General features: G+C 45.0%; 1 protein-coding gene across 2 annotated transcripts in view; it reads right to left on the bottom strand.

Moving 5' to 3' along the window:
* The window catches only part of LINGO1 (leucine rich repeat and Ig domain containing 1), a 629,635-nt gene that overhangs the window by 547,312 nt on the left and 66,027 nt on the right, over nucleotides 1-16,296 (bottom strand). Inside the window, exon 1 of one of the 2 annotated variants that reach the window (XM_081925640.1) lies at nucleotides 529-608. The exons of the other annotated variant lie outside the window; for it this stretch is intronic. The gene's annotated coding sequence lies outside the window, so the exon portion shown is untranslated. Of the gene's footprint in view, nucleotides 1-528; nucleotides 609-16,296 lie in introns of those variants that run through there. 2 annotated transcript variants of the gene reach the window in all.

Raw genomic sequence — 16,296 nt, forward strand, 5'->3', positions numbered from 1 at the left:
GGAGCTTTGGGCATGTCTCACTTGTTCATTGGTTTTCAGGTGTTCAGCAGCAGGTGTGTGCTGCCTCTTCATACTGCCCCTTAGTCTTGGAACACTTCCCAAAGATGTTCTGCATTGAGATTCCAGCTAATATCCACCAGCTTCAATGCAGTAGGCAGGCAAATATTTGCAAAGGGATTCATTGCAAATCCCTCAACATGTGCTCCACGTGCTGAAAATGTATTTGCTAAAAGTGGTTTTGGGGAAACTATGCAAATGAAGAGCAAAGCAAAGAGCCAGATTCTGGCTATGACAAGGACTTGCATTCAGGGCTAGAAAACATATTCTGTTACAGGTATATAATGAAGAAATTGAACAATGCCATTCTATAACAGCAATCAGTTCAACAGTAAAGTAAAATGGCACCTCTACTACCTCTCTTTTTTTGTTTTAGCTGCAAAGGTCACCTCTGCAACAAACATTTAAGAACACAAGATGAGTCTGCTGGATCAGGCCAATGGCCCATCTATTCTAGCATCCTGTACTCACAGTGGCCAACCAGATGCTTGTGGGAAACCAGCAAGCAGGACCCAGGCACAGGAGCAGCCCTCTCCCCTCCTGTGGCTCCCAGCGAGTGATATGCAGAAGCAGTGCTGCCTTCCAGCTGTGGAGACACAGCAAAGTGTGTGAATTTGTTCAATCCTCTTTTAAACCATCCAAGTTGGTGGCCATCCCTGCCTCCTGTGGGGGTGAGTTCCATAGTTTAATTCTGCACTGCATGAAGGACTTTATTTTGTCTGTCCTGAATCTTCCAACATTCGGCTTCACTGGATGTTCACAAATTCTAGTATTTAATGCACATTGCTTCCCCCAGAGAATCCTGCACACTGTAGTTTGTTAAGGTGCTGGGAATTGTAGCTCTGTGAAGGATATCTGACAGTTCCCAGGATTCTTTGGGGAAAGCCATATGTTTTCAATGTATGGTATGGATGTGACTAAAGATGACTGAAGACTCCTTTCCAGTCACTTAATGCCGATATAAAGAACTGTGTATCTGCAACAGGTGCAGGGCTGGGGCTGTATTAGTGGATCTGATTAACCCAGCGGCCAGCTCCCAAGCCCTTCTTCATCTTAAATCAAACCACCGGTCTCTTCACTACGGCTGCATAGGAATGAGGCCATTTATAATCATTTCGCAAGACGTTGCTCCTTGCTCCTCTCCCTCCGTCTGCCTGACTGTCATTGCCTGCTGCTCCCTGTTTGCAGACTGTAATCCTCTGCTCCCAGTGTCAGCTTTTCAGTCACACCAAATGCTTTAAAGAAGTGAAGGCAGGCAGGCACAGCCTAAGAAACACCCCCCGCCACCCCAAGCTGGAGACACATATGTGTGTGTGTGTTTGTGTGTGGTGCAATTTTCTTTTTCCTTGTATCATTTCAAGGATTTGGAGATACTGGGTACCAGCAGATACTGAGGTCTGTGCATATATAAGACCCGTTCTGGATGCCACACTTTTAAGCATCCCAGCAGCAATAAGTAAATTATCAATGAGTAAATTAAAAGGTTAAAGGTGTGTCTATTTAATACACGCTCAACCAGCAATTTTTGGACCATTCAACTTAAGCAATTTTTGGACCATTCAACAATCACCTTACAACTTTCTCACAGCTACTGTGACTTTACTTTATGCATGTGACAAAGCAGTCTTAACCTTATAGCTTATGCCATAAAGCTGTTTTCTTTCAAGGCTCTTTGCTGCCACCTGCACCATTGTTTCAGAGCACATTTGAGGTGGGTTCTTTTCCTCAAAGAATTTTGGGCACTCTAGTTTGCCCCTCAGAGTTAAAATCCCCAACTTTAAAGTTACAGTGTGTACTTAGCCTAACACTGCTACCCTTCTGGGAACTTTAAGAAATAGTCCTTTATTTTATTATATTATCCAAATATACACCCTTCCCATCTACAAATTATCTACCAGGTCTATGCCATTCTCCCTTGTGTGAATTTGCCGGGAAGAAGAGGAGAGTTGGCTTCCCCAGGGGAGTGACGAGTCAGTAGCTAAGCAACCAGAAGTGAGGGAGCGTTTGGGAGACTTCATTTGAGAGCGGCAGGGACTTTCCTCCCAGGCCTCATACTAGAAGATCTGAAAGGATTAAGTGCAGGCTCAACAGAAGTACACAGGTGGGAGAGCGGGACATTGGCGCACTTCTTGCTGCAGAAGGGGTGGGGATTCAGAGTGAACAACTGAGATCCTGAAAGAGGGTGGCTCGATGCCGCTCTCTGTGTGTTGTTGTAGTCATGGCATCTGATTCTCACCAGCCCCTGACACCTGCGCCCCCATGTACAGCTGTGAGTCCAAAATGACTTCCAGGATGCACACCTGGTCCTACAGGGGCACAGTTACCCCATTCAGGACCAGGGAGTCCCCTACACCTGCCCGCCTCCTGTCCCCCAAAAACAGAACTTCTGTCTTGTCAGGATTCAACCTCAATCTGTTAGCTGCCATCCATCCTCCAACCGCCTCCAGACACTCACACAGGACCTTCACTGCCTTCACTAGTACTGATTTAAAAGAGAGGTAGAGCTGGGTATCATCCACATACTGATGAACACCGAGCCCAAACCCCCTGATGATCTCTCCCAGCGGCTTTGTATAGATGTTAAAAAGCATGGGGGAGAGGATGGAGCCCTGAGGCACCCCACAAGTGAGGCACACCACTTTCTGGACACAGCCCAGGAGGAAGGAGCAGAACCATTGTATAACAGTGCCCCTAGCTCCCAGCTCCTCTAGACGGTCCAGAAGGATGTTATCGTTGATGGTATCACCTTTATCCCTAGCCCGCCAGAGAGCATCGACCAAGGCAGTTTCAGTCCTATGATGAGGCCTGAATCCCGAATGGAAGGGATCCAAAGGGTCCGCATCCTCTAGGCTTGCCTCGAGTTCTTCAGCAACCACCCGCTCCATCACCTTGCCCAAGAATGGAAGATTTGAGATGGGGCGATAGTTGGACATTTTGGCTAGGTCCAAATATGTTTTTTTTAAGAAACAGTTTAATAACTGCCTCTTTCAGCAGGTCTGGGAAGGCTCCCTCACAGAGGGAAGCATTCACCACCCCACAGAACCGATTGCACTTCCTAGCTAGCTTTTATTAGCCAGGATGGGCAAGGATCAAGGAGACAGGTGGTTGGTTTCACTTGTTCAAGCAGCCTGTCCACATCCTCACAGGTAACAGATTGGAGTTGATTCCACTCAACTTGACTAGACAGGACTCCAGCACTCTCCTGCTCCTAGGGTGAAGTCTACCTCTTTCCAAATCTGAGTGACTTTATCTGCAAAAAAAACTTTGCAAAATTGTTGTAGTAGATCTTGGAGTCTTTACAAAGCACCAGTGGCAAAGGTGGTTCCATTAAATTGTGAACCACCTGGAAGAGTCTTCTGCTGCTGTTTTCTGCAGATGCAAAAGAGGTGGTGAAGAAGCTCCTCTTCACCGTTGCTATCGTCAGATTCAGAACGAGTTTGCGCCACTAGCACTCTAGCCATCTCAGCAATTGTTTCATTGCCCTCAGCTCCAGGGAAAAACGGGGCTGCCCAGGCTCCATGCAATCGAAGAGAGTGCTTTGGAACCAGATAGTCGATAGCCCTGGTTAATGCTGCATTTCAGCAGGCCACCAGGGAATCAGCTGAAAGGCCATCAACATGGGATAAAACATCTGCTACGCAGGGGCGAACGAAGGTGTCGTGACACCTGGGATGGGGCATCGCTAAGTAAGGCACATGTGTGGCGTCACTATGTACAGTGCATGCACCATATGTAGTGATGCCGCACATGCGCTGTACATAGTGGTTTGCTGGCGGCGCCGCTCCAGTGCCATACGGACGGTGCTGGGATCCTCTGCTCGCGGCTGTGGCAGCGTGATGGCTGCTTGCACCACTGCGAGCCCCCGTGGGGTGCCTTCTTGTCATCCCCCCAGACATGGCAGCTGGGGCGCTCTGCCCCCCCCCCCGTTGCGACACCACTGCCCCTACCACTCTCTGGAAACCATTTGGATCCATTAAGTGGCGGGGGCAGACCATCTGAATCTGCCCTACCTCCCTGCAGAGAAGAAGGGTTGCAGAGAAGTCCAGTTTCACCAGAAAGTGATCCAACCATGGCACTTCTTTTGTTTCGCTTTTGCTAAGTGTCAGATCACCCACATCCATAAAGGTGAATACCAGGTCTAAGACGTAGTTGGCCAAACTTATTCAGGGACAACCCCATGGAGGTCATGCTTTACCACAATGTGGACTTCAAACCAGTTTTGGACAATGTATCAATACATTGCCCAGCACCCAGAATTGCAACAGGGTCAGTTTGCCCACTGCTAGTAAATTATGAAGTTTTGTGGTACTTATCCCTGAGATGATTATGGGCCGGGACTGGCTACAATGCACAGGCCAAGTATTTTGTGCAATACTGAAATTACAGAGAATGTAACCCTTGAATTGCAAATATTGCTTTAAAAACAAATGAGAGAAAATAGTGGTGCCCCACTTGGCACAATCCTCCTTCAGTTGCATCTTAAACTGTGTACAGTGGCACCTCTAGTTATGAACTTAATTCGTTCCGGAGGTCCATTCTTAACCTGAAACTATTCTTAACTAGAGACGTGCTTACACTAATGGGGCCTCTTGCTGCTGCTGCACCGCTGGCACACGATTTCCGTTCTCATCCTGGGGCAAAGTTCTCAACTCGAGGTAACTCTTCCAGGTTAGTGGAGTTTGTAACCTGAAGCATTTGTAACCTGAGGTATTTGTAACTTGAGGTACCACTGTATTTGTGTTTTTGTGTGTGGACTTTGCAGATGGCAATGCCCACTCTGGACCAACACAAAATATGTGGCAAACCTTCCCTACCAGAAAGGCTTCTTTCTCTGTGAAGAATGTCTACAGTATTCCCTTTGTCTGTCTCAAAAGGACAGGCTCAGCTGGTCACCGAGTATGTAACTGTAGGGAGTCTAGGATAACTTGGAATAAATCTAAAGTTAGGAGCACTAGGCCACCCCCTGTGGCTTGTTCCATAATTGATGAGATCTCACGCAGTGGACAAAGAATGGGGGGGGCGTAAATAGAGGTGAAATGGACTTGTAAGGGTCACACTGGGTTGGGATTCAATTCCCTGTGTTGTGGTTCATAGTCATGGAATATGAAATGCACTTAGGTAATGCCAGATTCTTGATTTACTGGTTTTGTGTCCGTGTGCATGTGCACTCAGCCTGCATTTTAAAAGGAACCAACCCAATTTCCAGTCCCAGAGTGGCATGCAGACTAGAACACAGTTCGCAATTGGATTACACAGTTCTCTACATTTTGTAATGAGGCTTGGATTTAAAAACATGTGAACAAAAATGCATGTTTTAGGGAGAAATGAACTGAAAAACATACAAAAAAGTGCAATTTACAGAAAAACTGCATACAATTTAAATGCAATTTCTGAGGCTTTTTTTATCTGTAAAAAATAGAGTGGAAAAATTGGCCTTTTGCAACTCGGCAAGCTTCATCATTCTTCCTATTCCATTCTAACCTCCAATGCATCTTAAGTGCCATTTCTAACCAAAAGAATCCTTCCATAGTTCCAGTTACAGATAGGTAGCCGTGTTGGTCTGCCATAGTCAAAACAAAAAAAAAATCCTTCCAGTAGCACCTTAAAGACCAACTAAGTTAGTTACTTCCATTTCATGCGGCTCAATGTGGTGCCTTCCATAATTCCAGTTTCAGATAGGTAGCCGTGTTGGTCTGGGATGTCTGCCTTAGAAGGGGAGTGTCATGAACTGGCAGGACTATGGGGAGGAGGAAGAGGATCCCAATAAGGGGTGTAGCCAGGAGTGGGACGCACTGGGAGAAGTTGGGGATGGGGAAGGAGAGATTGGTGTATCTGGAATAACCTCAAGAAGCTAAACCCCCTCAATAAACCCCCACAATGGCCCTACAAGATCTGTCTCAAAAAACCCTGAACCAAAGAAAAAATCCACATCCCTGTATCTTAATTCTTCAAGAAGCTGGAATAAAATACTGATGGGGCTTCCCCTTACACCTCATTGTGACCATTGAAACAAAACAACTCACAGCCACCAACAAACTCAAAGTCCTACAACTTCTGAAAGATCTCAACTTCAACCGCTACCCAAATGGCAACCACTGGACCTGACACATGAGAACCATAATACAAGATCAGAAAATGGATGGGAAGAAGTTAGAAAAAGGGACCAAGCAAACACTGGAATGCTTCAGACTGACACACTCAAGTCTTCCTCCCTGACAGACACCTCTGATCAAGACAACACAGCCATTCTTGACTTCACATTCTGAAAGCTGAACACACAACGAAAACCACAGCAGGACATAGCAACCAGACACAACCTGAATCGATGAACTGGTGAAACCATCCCCACCCCCTCCCCACCCTGCACTCCCATCCTGAAGACTCACCCACCCCATTCCTCCCCACCATCACCTCACCCTCCCCACACCCACCCCAACATTCACCCCCAATGCCTCCAACCCCCCCACCCCTAACCACACACAAAAACCTTTTCAAAATAAAAATTATAAATCTTTTTTATTGAGTTATACATTGCAAATTTAAATTCAAACATTAAACATCCACATCATCATTTAGGATTCCCTGAATCCTTTGACTCCCCTCTGCCCTTCCATGGTTACCATTTTTAATCTTTTTCATGATTTCTGTTCTCATCCTGAAGCAAAGTTTTTAACCCAAGGTACTATTTCTGGGATAGCGGAGTCTGTAACCTGAAGCGTCTGTAACCCTAGGTACCACTGTACATTGTAAATTTTTCCCATTCCTTCTTAAAGTTCTTCTCTTCCTGGTTTCTGATTTTCCTGGTCAGTTTCACCATTTTGGCGTAGTCCATCATTTTCATCAGCCATTTGTGTCTGATCAGATACTTTTCATCTCAGGGCCAGTAGTATCCACGCATACATAAATATTCATTTCTGCTCCTTTGGTATCTCTGCACTTACAATTCCTGATAAAAAAGCCTCTAGCTTTTTCCACAAACATTATTTTAAACTTCCCCCCCCAACTCATTATATATCATTTCCCAGAATGCTTTTATTATCTTGCATGTCTACCACATGTGGCAGAACATGCCTTCCTTCTCCTTACATTTCCAACATACATTTGAAGCAGTTCTATACATCTTTGCTAATTTTATAGGTGTTAAATACCACCAATACATCATTTTCATATACCTCTGGATGCGAACGGGATCCGTTCCGGAGCCCCATTTGCATCCTGAGCAGAACGCAACCCGCATGTGCGTGTGTTGTGATTCGCTGCTTCTGCGCATGTGCGTGATGTCATTTTGAGCATCTGCACATGCGCAAGTTGCAAAACCCGGAAGTAACCCATTCCATTACTTCCGGGTCGCCGTGGAACACAACGTGAAAACGCTCAGCCTGAAGCGTCTTTAACCCGATGTATGACTGTAGTGCTCCTTCAGTGAACAGCATGCTGTAAATTGTAAGTCCTGCCTCCATAACCTTTCCCAAGATGAAAATTGGATATTGTGCCCAGTATATTGTGCCCACTGGGCACAAGATATTGGAAATCTTGTGCCCAGTGTATGATTACTGATTTAACTTCTTTATCTTTAGTATGCCACACTAGCAACAACTTAACATTTTGGAAAGTAACTTCATATTATTTTCCAATAAATATTTTTCAAACCTTGAAAATTCCTTACTACATCCAAAGCAAAACCTACCCCCACCGACTCTCCCACCCAACCTCCTCATAGACTTCCACACATGGTACCTATCACCACTTAATACTGAAGTCATGCAGCCCCATTTAGCCATACTCTGAAAAATACAGCACAAAGATTAGCACACAACTAAGAACTGCTCTCTCCCGACTACCTGCCCTCTTCTTACCATGTGGTAGAAAGGAAAAGTAAGGAACTTGGAAGTACCATATTTTTTGCTCTATAAGATGCACCAGACCACAAGACGCACCTAGTTTTTGGAGGAGGAAAACAAGAAAAAAAGATTCTGAATCTCAGAAGCCAGAACAGCAAGAGGGATCGCTACCCCTCTTGCTGTTCTGGCTTCTGGGATAGCTGTGCAGCCTGCATTCGCTCCATAAGACACACACACATTTCCCCTTACTTTTTAGGAGGGAAAAAGTGAGTCATAGAGCAAAAAATACGGTATACACCAACTGGAACTCTACTCTCCTATCATCCCTCAGTCTCCTCTTTTCCAAGTGAAAGCACACCCAACTCACTCAATTGTTTCTCAGAAGGTTTAGTTTCTAGGCCCTTAATCATCTTACTCACCCTCCTCACACAAGTTCCAGCTTATCTACGTGGCACATGGTCCAGTACAATAGAAAGGACAACATTGTCCCCTCACCACCTATTGTTTACTTTGGGACCATCTATTAAAGTGGAGACCAGAAGACACAGAATTGAAGTAATCAATTATAAACCATGTGCAAACATATATGCATGACTGTATCATTTACATTTTATATGCATGGAATGTTTCAGGGGGACTGTGACTATGTGACAAATGTTTGTTATATATATATTTTAGAAACTGAAAAACAAAGTTAAGTTGGAAAAAGAAAAAGAAAGAAGGAAATCCCCCCCAAAAAACCTTTATTGCTGCCATGATGGCTGCCAATGTTTCATTGCACCTGCAATTACTGCTGCTAGATAATTGCCAGGTCTCACCTGAAGACCTTGCGTCTAATTGTCCTGATCACTATGCAAAGTAGTTCTCTCCTTTGTGAAGAGTTGCAAAGCTCCTCAATGGAAGTTAAGGAGATCAGAGAAAGCATTCCTCCCAGAAAGCAGGCTTCAATGGCACAACCTGCCTCCGTTCTTTGGCTTAAAGTAGAGACGTTGTGGAAACATAGCTTGAATTCTTTCAGTGAAATCTACTGACATGGTTTGAGGGGGGAAAGGCTGCATGCTTTAAGTGTGCATTTGTAAAAAGTCTCTTGTTCAGGAACAGGTTTTTCCTTCTGTTTCAGAAAATTCTATTTAGTTCCAGAATTTTTTCATCATCATTATCATCAACCACCACCACTGGGTTTAGGGCTGTATCTTGCTCAGGGTACTAACTGCTAGCTGTACATTTTAATGAGCTGAGCAGAGAGTATCATAAAAAGTGAAATAATGTTTTGCTTACTTTTTAGCTCCTGTTTTGATAGTATGATATGATATGATTTCATTTTTATTATATACCATCTTAAAAATTGTTTCACAGATTATTATTAATTGCATTATGCCACAACCTGCACTATAAGTATTATGTTTTGTTACATTGCTGTTGTTCAGAAGCCACTTCGGAATTCATTTGAATGGAAACGGCATAGAAATGCCACCAGACAAACCCTTTTGTAATACAATGAAAGTTCACACAGCAGTTTGTTTATTATTGTTTTTGTTTATTATGTTCGTCAATCAAAAATAGAGCAGGATATAAATCTACTTGTACTCTTATTCCCCCCCCCCCCTCATATTCTTAATCTGTAACAAACATACTTTTGCTTCATTGCACAACCTCCAGCTTTGGAAATAAATTCCAACACTTGTCCCACACTTCTGGCATTTATTTTTTCCATTTCTATTTATTCTAAGCAACCCTTCTATCACGCAGGTGGTGCTGTGGGTAAAACCTCAGTGCCTAGGACTTGCTGATCGTAAGGTCGGCGGTTCGAATCCCTGCGGCGGGGTGAGCTCCCATCGTTCGGTCCCAGCTGCTGCCCACCTAGCAGTTCGAAAGCACCCTTAAGTGCAAGTAGATGAATAGGTACCGCTTTATAGCGGGAAGATAACAGCGTTTCCGTGTGCAGCGCTGGTGCTGGCTCGCCAGCTGCAGCTTCGTCACGCTGGCCACGTGGCCTGGAAGTGTCTTCGGATGGCGCTGGCTCCTGGCCTCTTAAGTGAGATGAGCACGCAACCCTAGAGTCGGACACGACTGGCCCGTACGGGCAGGGGTACCTTTACCTTTACCTTTAACACTTCTATCAATGTGCACCATCTGGGCACAGACTGCATAGTAATTTTCACATAATGAAACACACACACACTGTATCAAAACACACATTTCTAAAGTTATGTTGATCTTCTTACAAAAACCTATGGTGACATTTCTCAGGCACCTTCACTTTTAGTCCGGCTTCTGGAAGGAAGAAGAAGCTGGCTGGCTGGGATCGCTTATTTATTATTTGTACTTTTAGCCTGTTCTTCACTGATTGGTTCTGGTATGGGGAGGGGAATACCAAAATATCTACTATAAAAAAATTAAACAAAAAACAAAAATATCTACTATATATTTATAAGTTGTCTGCCCGCCTGTCCATCCATTTCCTTTATCATATTCTATGTATGGCTCTCTGTGAAGGGACTACTCTATTAACTAAATATCTGGCATGCACTCAAATTTCCACCAAAATAGGGTTCCCCCCAAAAAACATTTAAATCAATAGGCATGAAACAATCAACATGCAGATTTCATTACAGGGCTCATCTACATTCAGAAACAAACCCCAAAGGCAAGGCTGGGACATTAAGCAATACCCTGACAAGCTTTCATCCCAGCCATGTGTGAGATGTGGTCCTTTGTGAAATACACAGTAATGTCTTAATACAAGTGCAATTTCTATAAGGCAGATGGAGGGGCGGGGAGAGAGAATCCACAGTATTCTCCATCCTCTGCTTGCTACTGCTAGTGAATACACAGGTTGAAAAACAGTTTTCCAAGCTTCCAGAGGTCTGCTCACCCTCTCAGGTGAGACAGCGGGATGGCGCGCTGCGCCTCCCCGCTGTCCCCCGAGCTTGCGAGGCTGGCAGCAGGAAGAAGCACGCGTCTCCCCGCCGTCAGCCTCCAAACCACATTGGGAGACAGCGGGATGGCGGTGTTCCACCTCCCCGCTGTCACCTGAGCTTGTGGGGCTGGCGCTGGGGCTCTCCTGAAGCCTGAAGAGCGAGGGGGGTCAGTGTGCACTGACCCCTCTCGCTCTCCAGGCTTCAGCGAAAGCCTGCATTCGCCCCATAGGACGCACACACATTTCCCCTTCATTTTTGGAGGGGGGAAAGTGTGTCCTATAGGGCGAAAAATACGGTACTTCAAGCAAACAGTCTGTGAGCACCTAGAAAGGAATGCTGTGATCACCAATAGTCAGCATGGATTTCTGAAAAATAAGTCATGTCAGACTAACCTGATCTCATCTTTTGACAGAATTACAAGCCTGGTAGATGAAGGGAACACAGTGGATGTAGCCTACCTTGATTTCAGCAAGGCATTTGACAAGGTGCCCCATGATATTCTTGTAAAGAAGCTGGTAAAATGCGGTCTTGACTATGCTACCACTCAGTGGATTTGTAACTGGCTGACTGACCGAACCCAAAGGGTGCTCATCAATGGTTCCTCTTCATCCTGGAGAAGAATGACTAGTGGGGTGCCACAGGGTTCTGTCTTGGGCCCAGTCTTATTCAACATCTTTATCAACGACTTGGATGATGGACTCAAGGGCATCCTGATCAAATTTGCAGATGACACCAAACTGGGAGGGGTGCCTAACACCCCAGAGGACAGGATCACACTTCAAAACGACCTTGACAGATTAGAGAACTGGGCCAAAACAAACAAGATGAATTTTAACAGGGAGAAATGTAAAGTATTGCACTTGGGCAAAAAAATGAGAGGCACAAATACAAGATGGGTGACACCTGGCTTGAGAGCAGTACATGTGAAAAGGATCTGTGAGTCTTGGTTGACCACAAACTGGACACGAGCCAACAGTGTGACGCGGCAGCTAAAAAAGCCAATGCAATTCTGGGCTGCATCAATAGGAGTATAGCATCTAGATCAAGGGAAGTAATAGTGCCACTGTATTCTGCTCTGGTCAGACCTCACCTGGAGTACTGTGTCCAGTTCTGGGCACCACAGTTCAAGAAGGACACTGACAAACTGGAACGTGTCCAGAGGAGGGCAACCAAAATGGTCAAAGGCCTGGAAACGATGCCTTATGAGGAACGGCTAAGGGAGCTGGGCATGTTTAGCCTGGAGAAGAGGAGGTTAAGGGGTGATATGATAGCCATGTTCAAATATATAAAAGGATGTCACATAGAGGAGGGAGAGAGGTTGTTTTCTGCTGCTCCAGAGAGGCGGACACAGAGCAATGGACCCAAACTACAAGAAAGAAGATTCCACCTAAACATTAGGAAGAACTTCCTGACAGTAAGAGCTGTTGGACAGTGGAATTTGCTGCCAAGGAGTGTGGTGGAGTCTCCTTCTTTGGAGGTCTTTAAGCAGAGGCTTGGCAACCATATGTCAGGAGTGCTCTGATGGTGTTTCCTGCTTAGCAGGGGGTTGGACTCGATGGCCCTTGTGGTCTCTTCCAACTCTATGATTCTATGATTCTGTTGGAGAACTGTTGGAGTGTTGTGCTTGATTTACAATGCTGTAAGACTGCAACTGAATAAAGCCTTACTGAAAATCCAGCTTGACTCCTGAATGCTTCCTGTGGGGCTCTCATACATCACAACAAGAACTCCCTCCCTTCCAGTTGAATCCTAAATTTAAGTCCTTCTGGCAGGTGGGCCAGACATGGTTGGTTCTAACCAATGCCAATGCCAAATCTCTGACATCTGTAGGCAATAAAGTTGTGGCCTGATTGGACCCAAATACAAGTTGTCATATCTCATTATTTAAGGCAGTCTGTGGGGTGGTGGGGATGCCTGGGCACATAAGAACCCTGTCATGGGCCTTGAGGAGACCTAGATAAATGAGCTATTGCCCACCCTTCACCCTAAGGTCCCAGGATGGCTTACAATGATTAAAAGACAGAAAATGATTTAAAACAGTGGTTCCCAACCCTTTTTTGGCCATGGCCCATCTAAGTGTCTCTAAAATCCTGTGCCCCCCCCCCCCGTGACATATAAGTCCTATTATTCAAAAAGTGAATGTGGAGGAAGCCTAAAAGGCCATTCACTGTTAATAACTCATTCTTGAATTGCCCCCCTTAAAGATCAAATTGCTCCCCTGTGGTGCGTGTGCCCCACGTTGGCAACCACAGGTTTAAAACAACTTACAATCATAAAAATAAGGTGGTTCCTAAAAATATCCACCTCAAGCATCAAAAGCCAAGGTAAACAGCATTCTCTGGAAGCTGTATAATGAAGCTGCCAGATGCACTTCTATAAGGAGAGTGTTCCACAGCTTAGCAGCTACCACGGAGAAGGCCCTCTCTGGGACCCTCCCCCCCCCCAAGTTTTTGAGGGTGGATGAACTGCCAAGAGGGTCCCCTTTGCTGATCTCAGTGCCTGAGGGGATCTGTAAGGAAGGAGGCAGCCTTTATATTTGAATTGTGTTTTGCTAGTATTTGTGAAGAGGAGGGTGTGGAAGATTGGGAAGAGTGCTAGACCTAATGAGTGGGAAATTGCAATCTACAGAGGCTAAACATCAGGAGAAACACCTTAACATCAAGAGCAGTTCAGCAGTGTGCTAGGCTGCCTCAGAAGGTTGTGGGCTCTCCTTTGCTGGAGGAACGACAGAGGCTGCCAAGGATGCTGGATAACTTCCAGGGTCCTTCCCAACATGATGACAAAGGCAGCTGCCCAAGCTGTTTTAAATTTATCTACTCACCAGCCAATTAGTTACATTTAAATATATCATCAGGTGGCTAAAACCTCAATACAGGTATCTTTCAGAAAGAGAATGTGAGGCAATTAGAACCAAGAAAAGCCACTATTCATAGTTATAAGGAAAGGTTGTCTCTATGAGAGGATGTCAAGATGGTAGCTTTGGCTACATTCTAGTGAGTGATATTCAACTAAGTTTTATTCAGGGTAAAAGGTAAAGGTAAAGGGACCCCTGACCATTAGGTCCAGTCATGACCAACTCTGGGGTTGCGGCACTCATCTCGCTTTATTGGCTGAGGGAGCCGGCGTACAGCTTCCGGGTCATGTGGCAAGCATGACTAAGCCGCTTCTGGCGAACCAGAGCAGCACACGGAAATGCCGTTTACCTTCCCACCAGAGCAGTACCTATTTATCTACTTGCAGTTCGATGTGCTTTCGAACTGCTAGGTTGGCAGGAGCTGGGACCAAGCAATGGGAGCTCACCCCGTCGTGGGGATTCGAACTGCCGACCTTCTGATCGGCAAGTCCTAGGCTCTGTGGTTTAACCCACAGCGCCACCCGCGTCCCTTTTATTCAGGGTAGACAGATGGGGCCTTAGATCGGTCCATTAATTTCAGTGTGTTTATTCAGGGTAGACGCACTGAAATTAATGGACCGATCTAAGGCCCCATCTGTACTATGCATTTAAAGGAGAATCATGCCACTTTAAACAGGCATTGCTTCCCCCAGAGAGTTCTGGGAACTGTGGTTTGTTAAGGGGGCTAAAAGTTGTTAGGAGACCTCCTATTCTCCACACAGAGCTACAATGATCAGAGTGGGTTAACAATCAACCCCTCTCCCCAGAGACCTGTGGGAAGTGTAGCTTTGTTGGGGAATAGGGGTCTCCTAACAACTCTCAGCACCCTTAACAAATTACAGGACCTAGGATCCTTTGGGGAAGCCATGGCTGTTTGATGTGGCAGGATACTGCTTTGAATGTATACTTTAGGTGGGGTCCAAATCCTTTTAATGGGTCTCCTCTGAGACTTATTCAAATGCTGCCCTGTGTCACTGCATGCTTAGAAGGGGGATGCTTTATGAAGAAGTGAATATTTTCATGCTCATGTGGAGGGGGAGAGAGAGGAAATCTCCAAAAGAGGAAGGCATTTCACAAGTCTGGTGAAAGCATTAACTGAAAAACAGCAAGTATGTTTGACTCAGTCCTTCAGCTAATATGTACTTCATTTCCAGATAATCAAAATCAACATATCAATCACATGTGTGGTTTGCTGCAAATGAAGTGCTTGTTATGCATTTATTTAGAGTGATATATGGAAATTTGAAGGAGAGAGAGAGAGAGAGAGAGAGAGAGAGAGAGAGAGAGAGAGAGAGAGAGAGAGAGAGAGGTGTAAATGGACTGCAGGAAAAATGCAAAACAGAACAATGCCCTTAAGTTCAGAATGTGAAGGATACAAATATTGGTAAACTGTCACCAATAATGAAAAATGCAGCTATTGTTTTCTCTTTGCCCCCAGTTCAAATTTGGCAAATCACTTCCGACATTATCATGGGGAAATAACACAGTGTTGAAGCTATGTACACCTCTCCAGCTCCCATCAATTTCTAGTTTAATGGGATCCCATTAAGTTGCATGGAGAAAGTCTCCTGCCTCGGCCTCTGAAGAGGCACTGCTGCTCAAGGGTTGGAATATGCTGAGCCAACCAAACAAGTCTTTGGTGCAGTGTGAAGTTACAAAACCTTAACAAGAACTTTTCTGACCCTCCTCCCCATGTGCAGTTTGCTGTTATAGTGTGCAAGTCCCTGAAAATTGCCTAATTTTTGAATTCAAATGTTTGATGGCCCTCCCCCCTGAAAGTCACTAACAATACCTACAAGTAACAAAGCAGCAATGAAACAGACTCACTAGAGAAACAAAATAAAAAAATTCCTTCCAGTAGCACCTTAGAGACCAGCTAAGTTTGTTACTGGTATGAGCTTTCGTATGCATGCACACTTCTTCAGATGCACACGAAAGCTCATACCAATAACAAGCTTAGTTGGTCTCTAGGGTGCTACTGGAAGGAATTTTTTTATTTTGTTTTGACTACGGCAGACCAACCTACCTGTTTCTAGAGAAAATTAGCTGTGGGCCCCAAGCCACAGAACATAGTTCCTCTGTTGTGACAAGGAGCCAACAACTCAAACGGGATGGTTGCAAGCAGGCTCAGAGCTGCCCAAGCTAAGTTCACAATGGAGCAAGGTCAAGACACTGGACACGGCTGGGTCAGAGCTCTGGAGTGAGGGTTTCAGGACAATAGTCTTCTTGCTGAGAGCAGGATGAAGCCTTTTGCCTCAGTATTGAGTCTAGGCTGTTGGACAGAGCAAAAAGACCAGCTGAACAATCCAATAGAAGTTGAAGAGATTAGAGAGGTCATAAAAGAATTGAAGAGGGGAAAGGCCCCGGGACCAGATGGATTTACATCAGGATATTATAAAGAAATGAGAAATGTTTTGATGTTTCCATTGAAAGAAGTTATGAATAGTATTTTAAAAGAAAGAGAGATCCCAGAAACATGGAAGGAAGCATTTATTACTTTGAGTCCAAAACAAGACTCGGATTTAACACAAGTTAAAAATTACAGCCCTATCTCTCTATTGAATACGGATTACAAAATATTTGC

This window comes from Podarcis melisellensis, assembly GCF_964234715.1.
Source record: "Podarcis melisellensis genome assembly, chromosome: 9".
Taxonomy (NCBI): domain Eukaryota; kingdom Metazoa; phylum Chordata; class Lepidosauria; order Squamata; family Lacertidae; genus Podarcis; species Podarcis melisellensis.